Below are 12500 nucleotides of genomic sequence, written 5' to 3' on the forward strand. Positions count from 1 at the left end.
TTTACAGATCAGAAAATAAATATGATTTAGTAATAAAACTACCATGAGCTTATATCTAGACTGGATTACATACTACGAGAGAGAGAGAGAGAGAGAGAGAGAGAGAGAGAGAGAGAGAGAGAGAGAGAGAGAGAGAGAGATTACTCTTATCAGTAATGCGAGAATTAAAAGAAGTCCACTGAATTCCGAAATATATAGGAAAGAGGAGCGTAGCTTAAATACAAATTCCATAACTTGCAGACGCCCCCAGGATGAAAATCTCTGTTGACCAAGGCGGAGGTCGTTAGTAAATTTGGTGAAGTCCTCGTCCTTGGGACGTGATCTGATTCTTTTACAATCAACAAGCTCCAGGCTTAAGTGACATCCTTAAGAATGTCCATTATTCTTAGAAAAAAAAATACTTTCAAGAGAAATAATTCCCTAGGCCGGATATTCAGTGAGTAATGCGATCGTAGTTGAAAAGTTGTAGCTTGTCATTAAAAAATTGAATGGTCATTTGTTGTCGTCTTAATTTTCTTTTATATTCGAGTATTCATTTAAGGGACCCTTGTTATAATACCTATGAAAAAATATAATATTGGAATGTAATTTAATGTATTGCATCCATGCATTCTAATTCTATTTTAGAATGTTCAATTCAAAATGTATGATGAAATGTATGATAAGCATAAGTTTCTATAACGGCCTGAAGAAGAACATTAGAATCGTCTATAACCGTGAGATTTTAGCCCATGTTTAATAAATTTCAGAGTTTTCTCAAAGTGTCAATAATTATCATCATCATCATCATCATCATTGCCATCATCACCTCCTCCTACGCCTATTGACGCAAAAAGCATCGGTTGGAGTTCACCGGTCGTCTCTATCTTCAGCTTAACATTACTTGTCAATTCATTATCTCTGACTTCACGCTTCATAGTCCTCACCCATGTAGGCATGGGTCTTCCACCTCTTCTAGTGCCTTGTATAGCTCAGTTAGATGTTTGGTGAACTAATGTTAATACCATTATAAAAATTAATATCGTCATTTTTAATGAAACACTTTCTCGGAGTGGTTGCTGTGTATTCATTCACTTAGCATTACGACTGTTTATTGAAAATCCCAAACAAAAAACCTCATTAATACACTATATATGGTTTAGAAATATCAGAATAAAAAGCTTAATTATTATAATGTTGAAAGCTTTTAGCATTCACAAAAATACGCATGAAAAGATATGGCGACAAAGTTGAAGCTTTTCGAAATTAGTTTGCATTCACTAGCCCCATTTCTACGAGCTCCAAGTTGAATAAACTCTTATCGTGAAGTTTGCACATTTCCTATCAAATACAATGATGTCACAATTCAGATCCACTTCACTAATGTTATATCTTTAACTTTATTGACATTCGTAAATCAGAAAATCTAATATTTCATACAATATACTGCATGAATGCATGTTTATATATATATATATATATATATATATATATATATATATATATATATATATATATATATATATATATATATATATATATATATATATATATATATATATATATATATATATATATATATATATATATATATATATATATATATATATATATATATATATATATATATATATATATATATATATATATATATATATATATATGAATAAAAATGTGAAAATCAGAGCCAGCGACTTAAATGTTATTTGCGGATCGGTGAGAAACAACTGTCTTGAATTGAAATTCGGTCTGTAGGCATATTTGTTTATGCACCTGGAACATGCACACAAAGTTTTATCAAAATCGAACAGTGAAAAGAAAAAGCGATTTTTTTCTGTTGACACAGGGAGATGGGAGATAATCTCATAGTCACCCCTGAACTAATTTTCTTTGATGAAACTTATATTAGAAAATGACTTCGACCAATTTTTGAGATGTAAACTATGAATATTACACAATTACTAATGATATTTCTTATTTTTACTATGAACATAAGGGGGGCGTTGATGACCATGGGGGCCATTATAGAGGCTGGAGATGAATTCTACACGTATCACGGCCTTCTGATAGGCAAAAGGAAGACTTTTAGCAAAGAAAAAAAAAATTGGCAAAAATCAGCCCTCCTAAGTGGAGCCTACCCTTAAAAGAATCATAACCCTGACTAATTTTAGACAACCTAACGAAAAAAGAGTAGGTAAGGAAGAGCAAGGGAACTGCAGATCACTTGACTAAATTAATGAATATTTCATATGTAAATAAGGAAACAAGAACAAAATAAAATCTGAAAAGAGAGCAAAATCAAAATAAATCATTCTACCTGATCTGGCGAGATGAGTTCTATTGGCGTATGAGTCGTGATTGTGATTGGCACGGCGCAGTTGACGATATCCCGACTGTAACTGGCAACACTAACTGTCACATTGGCTGGCACGTCCACTTGCTTGTGAAACGGATCACTTACCAAAAACTGCAGCAAGTACCTGTGTTGATGAGTGGCAATATCATTTGTGAGCTTAAATCTATGATAGACATTTCGAATTAAAAACAACAACCATTCAAATGATGGATGAGCTTAAGAATTATTACCTGCTTTCTCTTTAATCAGTGGATTCTTACCTATAAAATATAGCTATATTTATCTTTTATATATATATATATATATATATATATATATATATATATATATATATATATATATATATATATATATATATATATATATATATATATATATATATATATATATATATCACAAGTTAATACGTACATAAATACATGCATACATGGTACATAGATACATATATACGTGGTAAAAGTATTTTTCATATAACACTTTTATGTAAGCATTTATAGCTAAAACCTTAAGGGCTACTTCAGAAATTCTCCCCAAAGGAATATATTCACATTGGAATTAGTTTTTCATATCCATTGGGCAAATAAATGAGAACCTACTATCAATGAACTATAATTTTCTATTTACAATGACAACGTAAATATAGAAAACTAATATGTTTATTGCATAGGGGCAAGAATAATTTATATTCTATATCATAAGTAAATATTTGAACGGGATAGATTAGCGTACAGATTGGCATGTTTTCAGATTATCTGCAATTATATTTATTGGCTGACAAATGCAGAATGTAATGTGTGATTAAAATTCACAATCATAATGGTTTTTTTTTATGGATATGAAAGTCATTCAATTGATTCAGTTTCTTTTTTTTTTGTTCTTTTTAACTTGATAGATATTTTATTTTGCTATTTAGGCCTTTGTTATGTTTGTGTGAATAAATACTATCCAATTTGTAATTGAAATTTCAAGTATAGAATATTGTCAAATTATTTCTTTTCTTGTAAGGATCATGCTAACCGTATCTATCTATCTATCTATCAATCTATCTATCTATCTATCTAGAAATTATATCAATATGCAAATTAAAATAGGAAATATTATATAAAAAATGGTCACTGTTTATAGATAGGCTTATGAAAGCTAAAGGAGTTCAGTAAAGGTCATGCAATTAAAATGTCGGAACATTTTGGCGAATCAGCTTAGCGTTGGGGCACTTGCGGAGACATATCGACTTTAATCTTCATTCTTATGTGCAAATGCCTCTCCAGCCGGGTCGTATTAAAGGCAAATGAAGGAAGACTAATGAATGCCGATACGTGGTAGGATTTTGTTGCTGATCAGGTATTGATTTCTGTATTGCATTAATAAAATTGAAACCCAATCAGGCGATGTTTGTGATAGATCTAAGACCCATGAATAGAACACTCTGAGAGTGCAGACCTCCTCCATGGCAGCTTATTTCTTGAAACCAGCCAGCGTTTCTAGGGATCAATTTAGAGACAGTAGGCGTCTTTGTTACGACCTTGTGCGATCTTGAAGTTAAGGTTATAGGTAACTCGGTCAACCTATTGCTCGACCTTGACCTTTACCTTGTACCTAGGACTTTCAAAATCAAATCACTTCCGCGTCTCAACATAACAATTGACCCCTGAAATTTTCACTACTCTATGAGTAAAATTGTGGCCAGGAAGTTGTTCACAAACAAACAGACAAACGGACAAACAGGGGTGAAAACATAAGTTACTCCCAGCTTCATTGTCAGATGTAATGAAGAATAAAGTTTAATGTATAAACTTATATTTTTACGCTAATTATACAAATTCGATTTAACTCCACATCGTTATTTCATTAATTAATAAGAAGGATTCGTCGGTATTCGGGTTAGATAAGATTTCTCCAACAACGACCAACACGTAATGACTAAAATGGAAGCCAAAATTTTTACTTGAAAATATATATTCTAGCTACATTCCGGTAAGATATAGATTACTCATGTATTTCCATTAATCATGATTTTGTGTGTACCAACGTACACGTGTAAAGAGAATTAAATCTCCCTTACTTACATTCCATCGGTGGTGTTAGCTTGCATGGAGAGGCGACCCGTATTTTCCTCCAAAGAGAACATGTTATGACTATTTCGGCTCTTCCACGACCAGATCTTTTGACCTCCGTCCCAGTCATCTGGGTCGTCGACGTAGACCCGGCCAATCAGCATCATTCCGTTTCCACCCTAATCATTGGGAATTAAATAGTCAATTTATTAGACTGGTGGTTCTCTCTCTCTCTCTCTCTCTCTCTCTCTCTCTCTCTCTCTCTCTCTCTCTCTCTCTCTCTCTCTCTCTCTCTCTAAAGCCTATACATTATGCGTGTTGAAATAGCGATAGGCCTCTGGAAATAATGTGTTGAACATAGGAATCGTTGAATAGTCTCCATTTCTCTAATTGATAATCCTTTACTTGCCTTTAGCGACCATCATAAATGATGTTTCCATTATATCCCAAAGCGGTTTTAGAACTGATATCGCCTTTCAAAGATAACTTCAAATGATGTCTACATTATTCATTTAGCCTTTGGTGCTACGAGGAAGTACAATTTATATACACCTCAGTATATTTTTCCATATATCAATTTCTTACTTTAGTGTTACCTTTCTACTTCTTTTAATTACTTAAATTCCAAGACCAAAGGCTTTTGAGTAAAATTGTACATATTCTGCATTATACAGCGGTTTATACAAATAAAAAAACAGATTACAACAATGTTTATGAATTATACTGTTGGGAGCTACCTTTAATACTCTATATGCACAGGGAAAAATTTATTGTTAAAAGAGATGAAAACACTATACTTTTATCTTTAAATATAACTTCTGCTTACCGCGTACAATGGTTTATTGCAAAAGCTTTAAGTTACACTAAAATCCAAAACATGAGAAAATATAACGACATTTTATTGCACAAATACATATATGTTTAGGATCTTAGATCTAATACTTATTATTCATAACGTTAACCATGTATAATAATCCGACAAATGCAACATTAACTAACTTTCTTAAATCTATATAATTCTTTTATGTATTTTCTACGATTATGCTTATCTATGCATTGGTTACAAAGAACGATTGTTTTTTTATGCCTACATAATCATGAAGCTATAGGAAATTAATTTATTTATCGCATATTATTGAAAAAAAAAATTCATTGACGTCGCTAACTATGACGTAAACTAACTTGATATCAATAAAAAAAATGTGTCGAAAGGATATAGAAGTTGAAAGCATCATTCTTGATGTAATAAATGTTTTATATTCATATGTCTCTAAACAGCTATGATAAAGCTCCTCATATAAAACTTTGTGTGATTTATATAAGAGGAATTTTCGTGAGTGTAAAATCTAAATCCAAAAATTTTTATTCGCTAGCCTTAATAATGATTAAGAACATTACTCATAAGGTGTTACTTACAATAAACTTCTTCACTTTGATTACTTTTGAAACCCAAAAGTGATTAAGAACCTTACTTATAAGGTGTCACTTTCAATGAACTTTTTCAGAGTGATTACTTTTTAAGCGAAAAAGTGATTAAGAACATAATTTCTAAGGTGTTACTATCAATGGAGTTTTTCACAGTGATTACTTTTGAAGCACAAAAGTGATTAAGAACATTACTCATAAGGTGTTACTTACAATGAACTTCTTCACAGTGATTACTTTTGAAGCCTAAAAGTGATTAAGGGCATTACTCATAAGGTATCACTTACAATGAACTTTTTCCCAGTGATTACTTTTGGAGCCCAAAAGTGATTAAGAACATTACTCATAAGGTGTTACTTTCAATGAACTTTTTCCCAGTGATAACTTTTGATGCCCAAAAGTGATTAAGAACATTACTCATAAGGTGTTATACAATAAACTTCTACACAGTGATTACTTTTGAAGCCCGAAAGTGATTAAGGACATTGCTTATAAGGGGTTACTTACAATAAACTTCTTCACAGTAATTACTTTTGAAGCCCAAAAGTGATTAAGAACATTACTCATAAGGTGTTACTTACAATAAATTTTTTCCAAATAATTACTTTTGAAGCCCAAAAGTGATTAAGAATATTACTCATAAGGTGTTACTTACAATGAACTTTTATCACAGTGATGACTTTTGAAGCTGGTCCCATGGGATTGTCATTGACGTCGCTAACTGTGACGGTAATTGTCGCAGTGGTAGTTAGGCCCTTGGCATCTGACATCACGAGAGGGACGAGTCGCAAAGGCGAATCCTCTCGGTCGAGAGGTTTCAGGGAAGTCACCACTACTGTACCACCACTTTCGTGACCTCCTAAAAGGGATTACCCGGAAACACATTATTATTATAATTATCATTAAGGAACTGGAGAATTACGACAACGCCAAACATTCTTAAATTTATTTCCGTCACCAACAAATAACAACGTTTCAAACATCTCTGTGTTCATAATCATGTTCCTGGGTAAAAGAAAGTAAAACAATAAAGAGCAAGCTGTACATAAATATTGTAAACAAACAAATAAATTCTAAGTTAGAATGGGAAAAGGCATAATTAGGCAATCTTCAAAGGAAAGCTAGAAATTTCTTGATTAAGTTGTGGCTTTTTAGATTTTATAAAAATTGACTCTGCTATTCTTATTTCATTTTCATATGAGCCTCTGTATATTATTGAAAAGTTGTCCAAAGAGAATGAACACTTACAATCCATTTCACAATGGTCTCGTATACTGGACTCTAAAGGTTTGGACAAGGCTCTGCCAGTTCGGCTGCTAATTCCCTTGTGATCTTGGTAGCGAGAAAAAATGCATTTTTTCGTGGAGCCAATGTAAGCTAATTGGCAATTTGGACAGTTAAACAGGTAAACCACCATTGATTCAAAGGTCTTTTGCAGCTTTTCTTTATGGTTAACAAAACTTTTTATTTTGGAGTAATTATAGAATATTAAATTCGGTTTAATTTGTGGTAGGTATTTACTCAGGATTTCGTGTATTCTGATTTTAATATATTTGTTTGTTTCATCATTAAAATAAGGTAATTTTATGAAGAGTTCAACTTTTTTTGGACCAAATTTCTTTGGTTTAGGACAAAATATACTGTTAAGGAAAGTTCTGAGTTTGTAATAGAATATTTTGGATGGGAAACCATTGTTGGAAAAGAATTTCTCCAGGAAACATATTTCCTTATGAAAATTTTCAAAAGATGACGTTAATCTAAACGCTCGGTAAAACATTGGGCTATATGTGTTTAACTTGAAATTGGCATAGCATCTACTCAAAAAATTAACTCCGAGTCCTGTGTGAGAAGGTTTTCTGTAAATGTTGGTGTCTATACCGTTATTTGATTTTTTTATTAAAATATCTAAAGAGGGGATTTGATTATCCTGTTCTTTTTCTATCGTAAATTTGATTTTAATAAAAAAAATCAAATAACGGTATAGACACCAACATTTACAGAAAACCTTCTCACACAGGACTCGGAGTTAATTTTTTGAGTAGATGCTATGCCAATTTCAAGTTAAACACATTTAGCACAATGTTTTACCGAGCGTTTAGATTAACGTCATCTTTTGAAAATTTTCATAAGGAAATATGTTTCCTGGAGAAATTCTTTTCCAACAATGGTTTCCCATCCAAAATATTCTATTACAAACTCAGAACTTTCCTTAACAGTATATTTTGTCCTAAACCAAAGAAATTTGGTCCAAAAAAAGTTGAACTCTTCATAAAATTACTTTATTTTAATGATGAAACAAACAAATATATTAAAATCAGAATACACGAAATCCTGAGTAAATACCTACCACAAATTAAACCGAATTTAATATTCTATAATTACTCCAAAATAAAAAGTTTTGTTAACCATAAAGAAAAGCTGCAAAAGACCTTTGAATCAATGGTGGTTTACCTGTTTAACTGTCCAAATTGCCAATTAGCTTACATTGGCTCCACGAAAAAATGCATTTTTTCTCGCTACCAAGATCACAAGGGAATTAGCAGCCGAACTGGCAGAGCCTTGTCCAAACCTTTACAGTCCAGCATACGAGACCATTGTGAAATGGATTGTAAGTGTTCATTCTCTTTGGACAACTTTTCAATAATATACAGAGGCTCATATGAAAATGAAATAAGAATAGCAGAGTCAATTTTTATAAAATCTAAAAAGCCACAACTTAATCAAGAAATTTCTAGCTTTCCTTTGAAGATTGCCTAATTATCCCTTTTCCCATTCTAACTTAGAATTTATTTGTTTGTTTATAATATTTATGTACAGCTTGCTCTTTATTGTTTTACTTTCTTTTACCCAGGAACATGATTATGAACACAGAGATGTTTGAAACGTTGTTATTTGTTGGTGACGGAAATAAATTTAAGAATGTTTGGCGTTGTCGTAATTCTCGAGTTCCTTATTAAACTGAGGTTCCCTTCCACCCGCTCAGTATCGGATATTATTATCATTATTATTATTATTATTATTATTATTATTATTATTATTATTATTATTGTTGTTGTTGTTGTTGTTGTTGTTGTTGTTGTTGTTGTTATTATTATTATTATTATTATTATTATTATTATTATTATTATTATTATTATTATTATTATTATTATTATTATTATTATTATTATTATTATTATTAGAAAAGTGCCAACGCATCCCTGCATGTCATAAGAGGTGACCGAAAGGGACAGGACGAGAGGGCTGGGAACCCCCTTTTCTGTATTATATACTCCTGTGAGTCATCTAAGAGGTGGAGTTGGAGGGAGAGTGACTGCTTCCCACACTAGTTTTTGGGTGTCTGAATGTGCGTGATTTAGTACAATAGAGAGTAAAAGATGTGACATTGGAATTATGTTTAGGAATAGAAGTATGGATATATTGGCTTTGTGTGAGACAAAGATAAAAGTGAATGGTGAAGTGATGTTTGGTAAAGTGACTGGTAGAGTGCCTGAGATTGAAAGGGGAAGAGCAAGAGAGGGTGTGGCTTTATTGCTGAGTGAATGGATGACAGGTAAAGTAGAATGGAAGGATATATCATCTAGGTTAATGTGACTAAGGGGTACCTTGGGTAGGGAATGTTGGGCTTTTGTTAGTGTGTATGGGGCAGGTTGTGAGAAAAGTGAAGAAAAGCGGAATGAGTTCTGTAATGAATTAACTGGGTGTGTAGAAGAACTGGGTAGAAGGAATTATGTAGTTGTCATGGGTGACTTAACTGCTAGAGTGGGCCCTGAAGAGGTAGGTATCATTAGGAAGTATGGCGTACCAGGTAAAAATGAGAGGGGGAGAGACTGGTAGATATGTGTGTTGTGCAAGAGATGGTAATAAGTTCTAGCTTTTTCTAAAATAAATATAAAAACAAGCATACATGGGTAAGAGTGGCAAATGGAAGCGTGGTAAAAAGGGTTTTAATGGATTATGTGATGATAACTAGAAGAATGTTTGGAAGATTGAAAGACGTGCACGTGTTTAGGGGTATGGCTAACGGTATGACTGATCATTTTTTGGTGGAAAGAAAATTAATTGTAGCAAAAGAGTGGGGAAATAGAGTGGGAGAGGTAAACGGGAGCTAGTGAGGGTTGAAGAGTTAATAAAACCTTAGGTTAAAAGTGAATTTCATGAAATATTGAAAATGGCATATGACAGAGTGAGAGTGAGAGAAACTGGTAGTTTAGAGGAGGAGTGGAAGTTATTAAAAGAAAATATTGTTGGGATTGCAAGTGATGTGTGTGGCAAGAAGACTTTTGTGGGCATCATGAGGAAGGGTAGTGAATGATGGAATGAAGGAGTGAAGGTAAATGTGGAAGAGAAAAAGAGGGCATTTGAAGAATGGCTGCAGAGTAAATGTGTAGAGAAGTATGAAAGATATAGAGATAAAAAAGTGGAAGTAATAGGTAAGGTAACTGAAGCAAAGAGGGTGGCTGACCTGAGGTGGGGTCAGGGATTGGGTCGTTCATATGAAGAGAATAAGAAAAAGTTTTGGGAAGAAGTGAAGAGAGTAAGGAAGGCTGGTTCGAGAATTGAAGAGACAGTGAAAGATGGAAATGGAAGGTTGTTAGGAGAGGAGGCAAGGAAAAGGTTGGCAGAATATTTTGAAAGTTTACTGAATATTGAGGATCATAGGGAGACAGATATAATTGCTGTTGCAGGTGTTGCAGTGCCAGTAATGGGAGATGAGAATGAGAGAGAGAGAGAGATTACAAGAGAAGAAGTGAGGAGAGCACTAGATGAAACAAGAGTAGGAAAAGCACCTGGTATGGATGGTGTGAGAACTGAGTTCTTAAAGGAAGGGGGTGTGACTGTACTGGAATGGTTGTTGAGATTGTTTAATATGTGTTTTGAGTTGTCACTGGTGCCAGTAGATTGGGTTTGTGTGTGTATCGTACCACTATATAAGAGTAAGGGAGATGTGCATGAGTGTTGTAATTCAAGGGGTATTAGTTTGTTGAGTGTGGTTGGAAAAGTGTATGGTAGAATACTGATTAATAGGATTAAGGATAAAACAGAGAATGCAATCTTAGAAGTATAGGGTGATTTTAGGAGAGGTAGGGGATGTATGAATGAGATTTTTACAATTAGGCAGATATGCGAGAAATATTTAGTAAAAGGTAAGGAGGTGTATGTTACGTTTATGGATCTGTAGAAAGCGTATGATAGAGTTGATAGGGAAGCAATGTGTAATGTGACAAGGTTATATGGAATTGGTGGAAGGTTTTTGCAAGCAGTGAAAAGTTTTTACAACGGTAGTAGAGTGTGTGTTAGGATAGAAAATGAAGTGAGTGATTGGTTTCCAGTGAGAGTGGGGCTGAGACAGGGATGTGTGATGTCGTCGTGGTTGTTTAACTTGTATGTTGATGGAGTGGTGAGGGAGGTGAATGCTTCAGTGCTTAGACGAGGATTGAAACTAATAGACGAGAATGATCAAGAATAGGAGGTAAATTAGTTGCTGATTGCAGATGATACTGTACTGGTTGCAGACTCAGAAGAGGAGCTTGGTCGATTAGTGACAGAATTTGGAAGGGTTTGTAAGAGTTAATATGGGTAAGAGTATGGTTATGAAATGTACGAGAAGGGAAGGAGTTTAGAGGCTGAATGTCATGTTTAATGGAGAGGTACTTGAAGAAGTAGATTGATTTAAGTACTTGGGGTCTGTCAAAGAGTAAATGAAGGATGCAAATTGTTGTGGGCAGTGAAGGGAGTGGTAAAGAATAGAAGGTAAGGCATGAATGCAAACAGAGTTCTGTATAAGAAAGTGATTGCACCAACTATGATGTATGGATCAGAGTTGTGGGGAATGAAATTGATGGAGAGACAGAAATTGATGTGTTTGAGATGAAGTTTCTGGGGAGTATGGCTGGTGTATCTCGAGTAGACAGGGTTAGGAACGAAGCAGTGAGGGTGAGAACGGGTGTATCAAATGAGTTAGCAGCTAGACTGGATATGAATGTGTTGAGGTGGTTTGGCCATGTTGAGAGAATAGAAAATAACTTTCTGCTAAAGAAGGTGATGAATTCAAATGTTGAAGGGAGAAGTACAAGAGGAAGGCCAAGCTTTGAGTGGATGGATGGAGGGAAGAAAGGTCTGGGTGATAGGAGGATAGATGTGAGAGAGGCAACAGAGCGTGCTAGAGATAGGAATGAGTGGCGAGCGATGGTGATGCAGTTCCTGTAGGGCCTGCATCTTCCTCTGGTCACCAAGGGTGACCGCGGAGGTAGTAGCAGTTGGAGATTCAGCTTATAAAGCTTCATCTGTGGTGGATAATGGGGGAGGGTTGGCCGTGGCACCCTAGCAATACCAGCAGAACTCGGTCGAGTCCCTCGTCAGGCTGGGAGGAGCATAGTGAGGAAAATTCCTATTTTATTCAATTGTTTGATGTCGTCTACCCCCCAAAATTGAGGGAAGTGCCTTGGTATATAGATAGATAATTAATTATTATTATTATTATCATTATTATTATTATTGTTGTTGTTGGTTTTGTTGTTGTTGCTGTTGTTGCTGCTGTTGTTGTTATTGTTGTTGTTGTTGTTATTATCATTATTATTATTATTATCATCATCTTTATTATTATTATTATTATTATTATTATTATTATTATTATTATTATTATTATTATTATCATTATTATTTTTTTTATTATTATTATTATT

The 12500-nt window shown here is 33.8% G+C and overlaps 1 pseudogene; it reads right to left on the reverse strand.

Annotated features, from left to right (window-relative positions):
* LOC137657155 (putative neural-cadherin 2) overlaps window positions 1–12500 on the reverse strand; it is a 228717-nt pseudogene that overhangs the window by 37464 nt on the left and 178753 nt on the right.

The sequence above is a fragment of the Palaemon carinicauda genome, chromosome 18 (genome assembly GCF_036898095.1).
Source record: "Palaemon carinicauda isolate YSFRI2023 chromosome 18, ASM3689809v2, whole genome shotgun sequence".
Classification (NCBI taxonomy): Eukaryota; Metazoa; Arthropoda; class Malacostraca; order Decapoda; family Palaemonidae; genus Palaemon; species Palaemon carinicauda.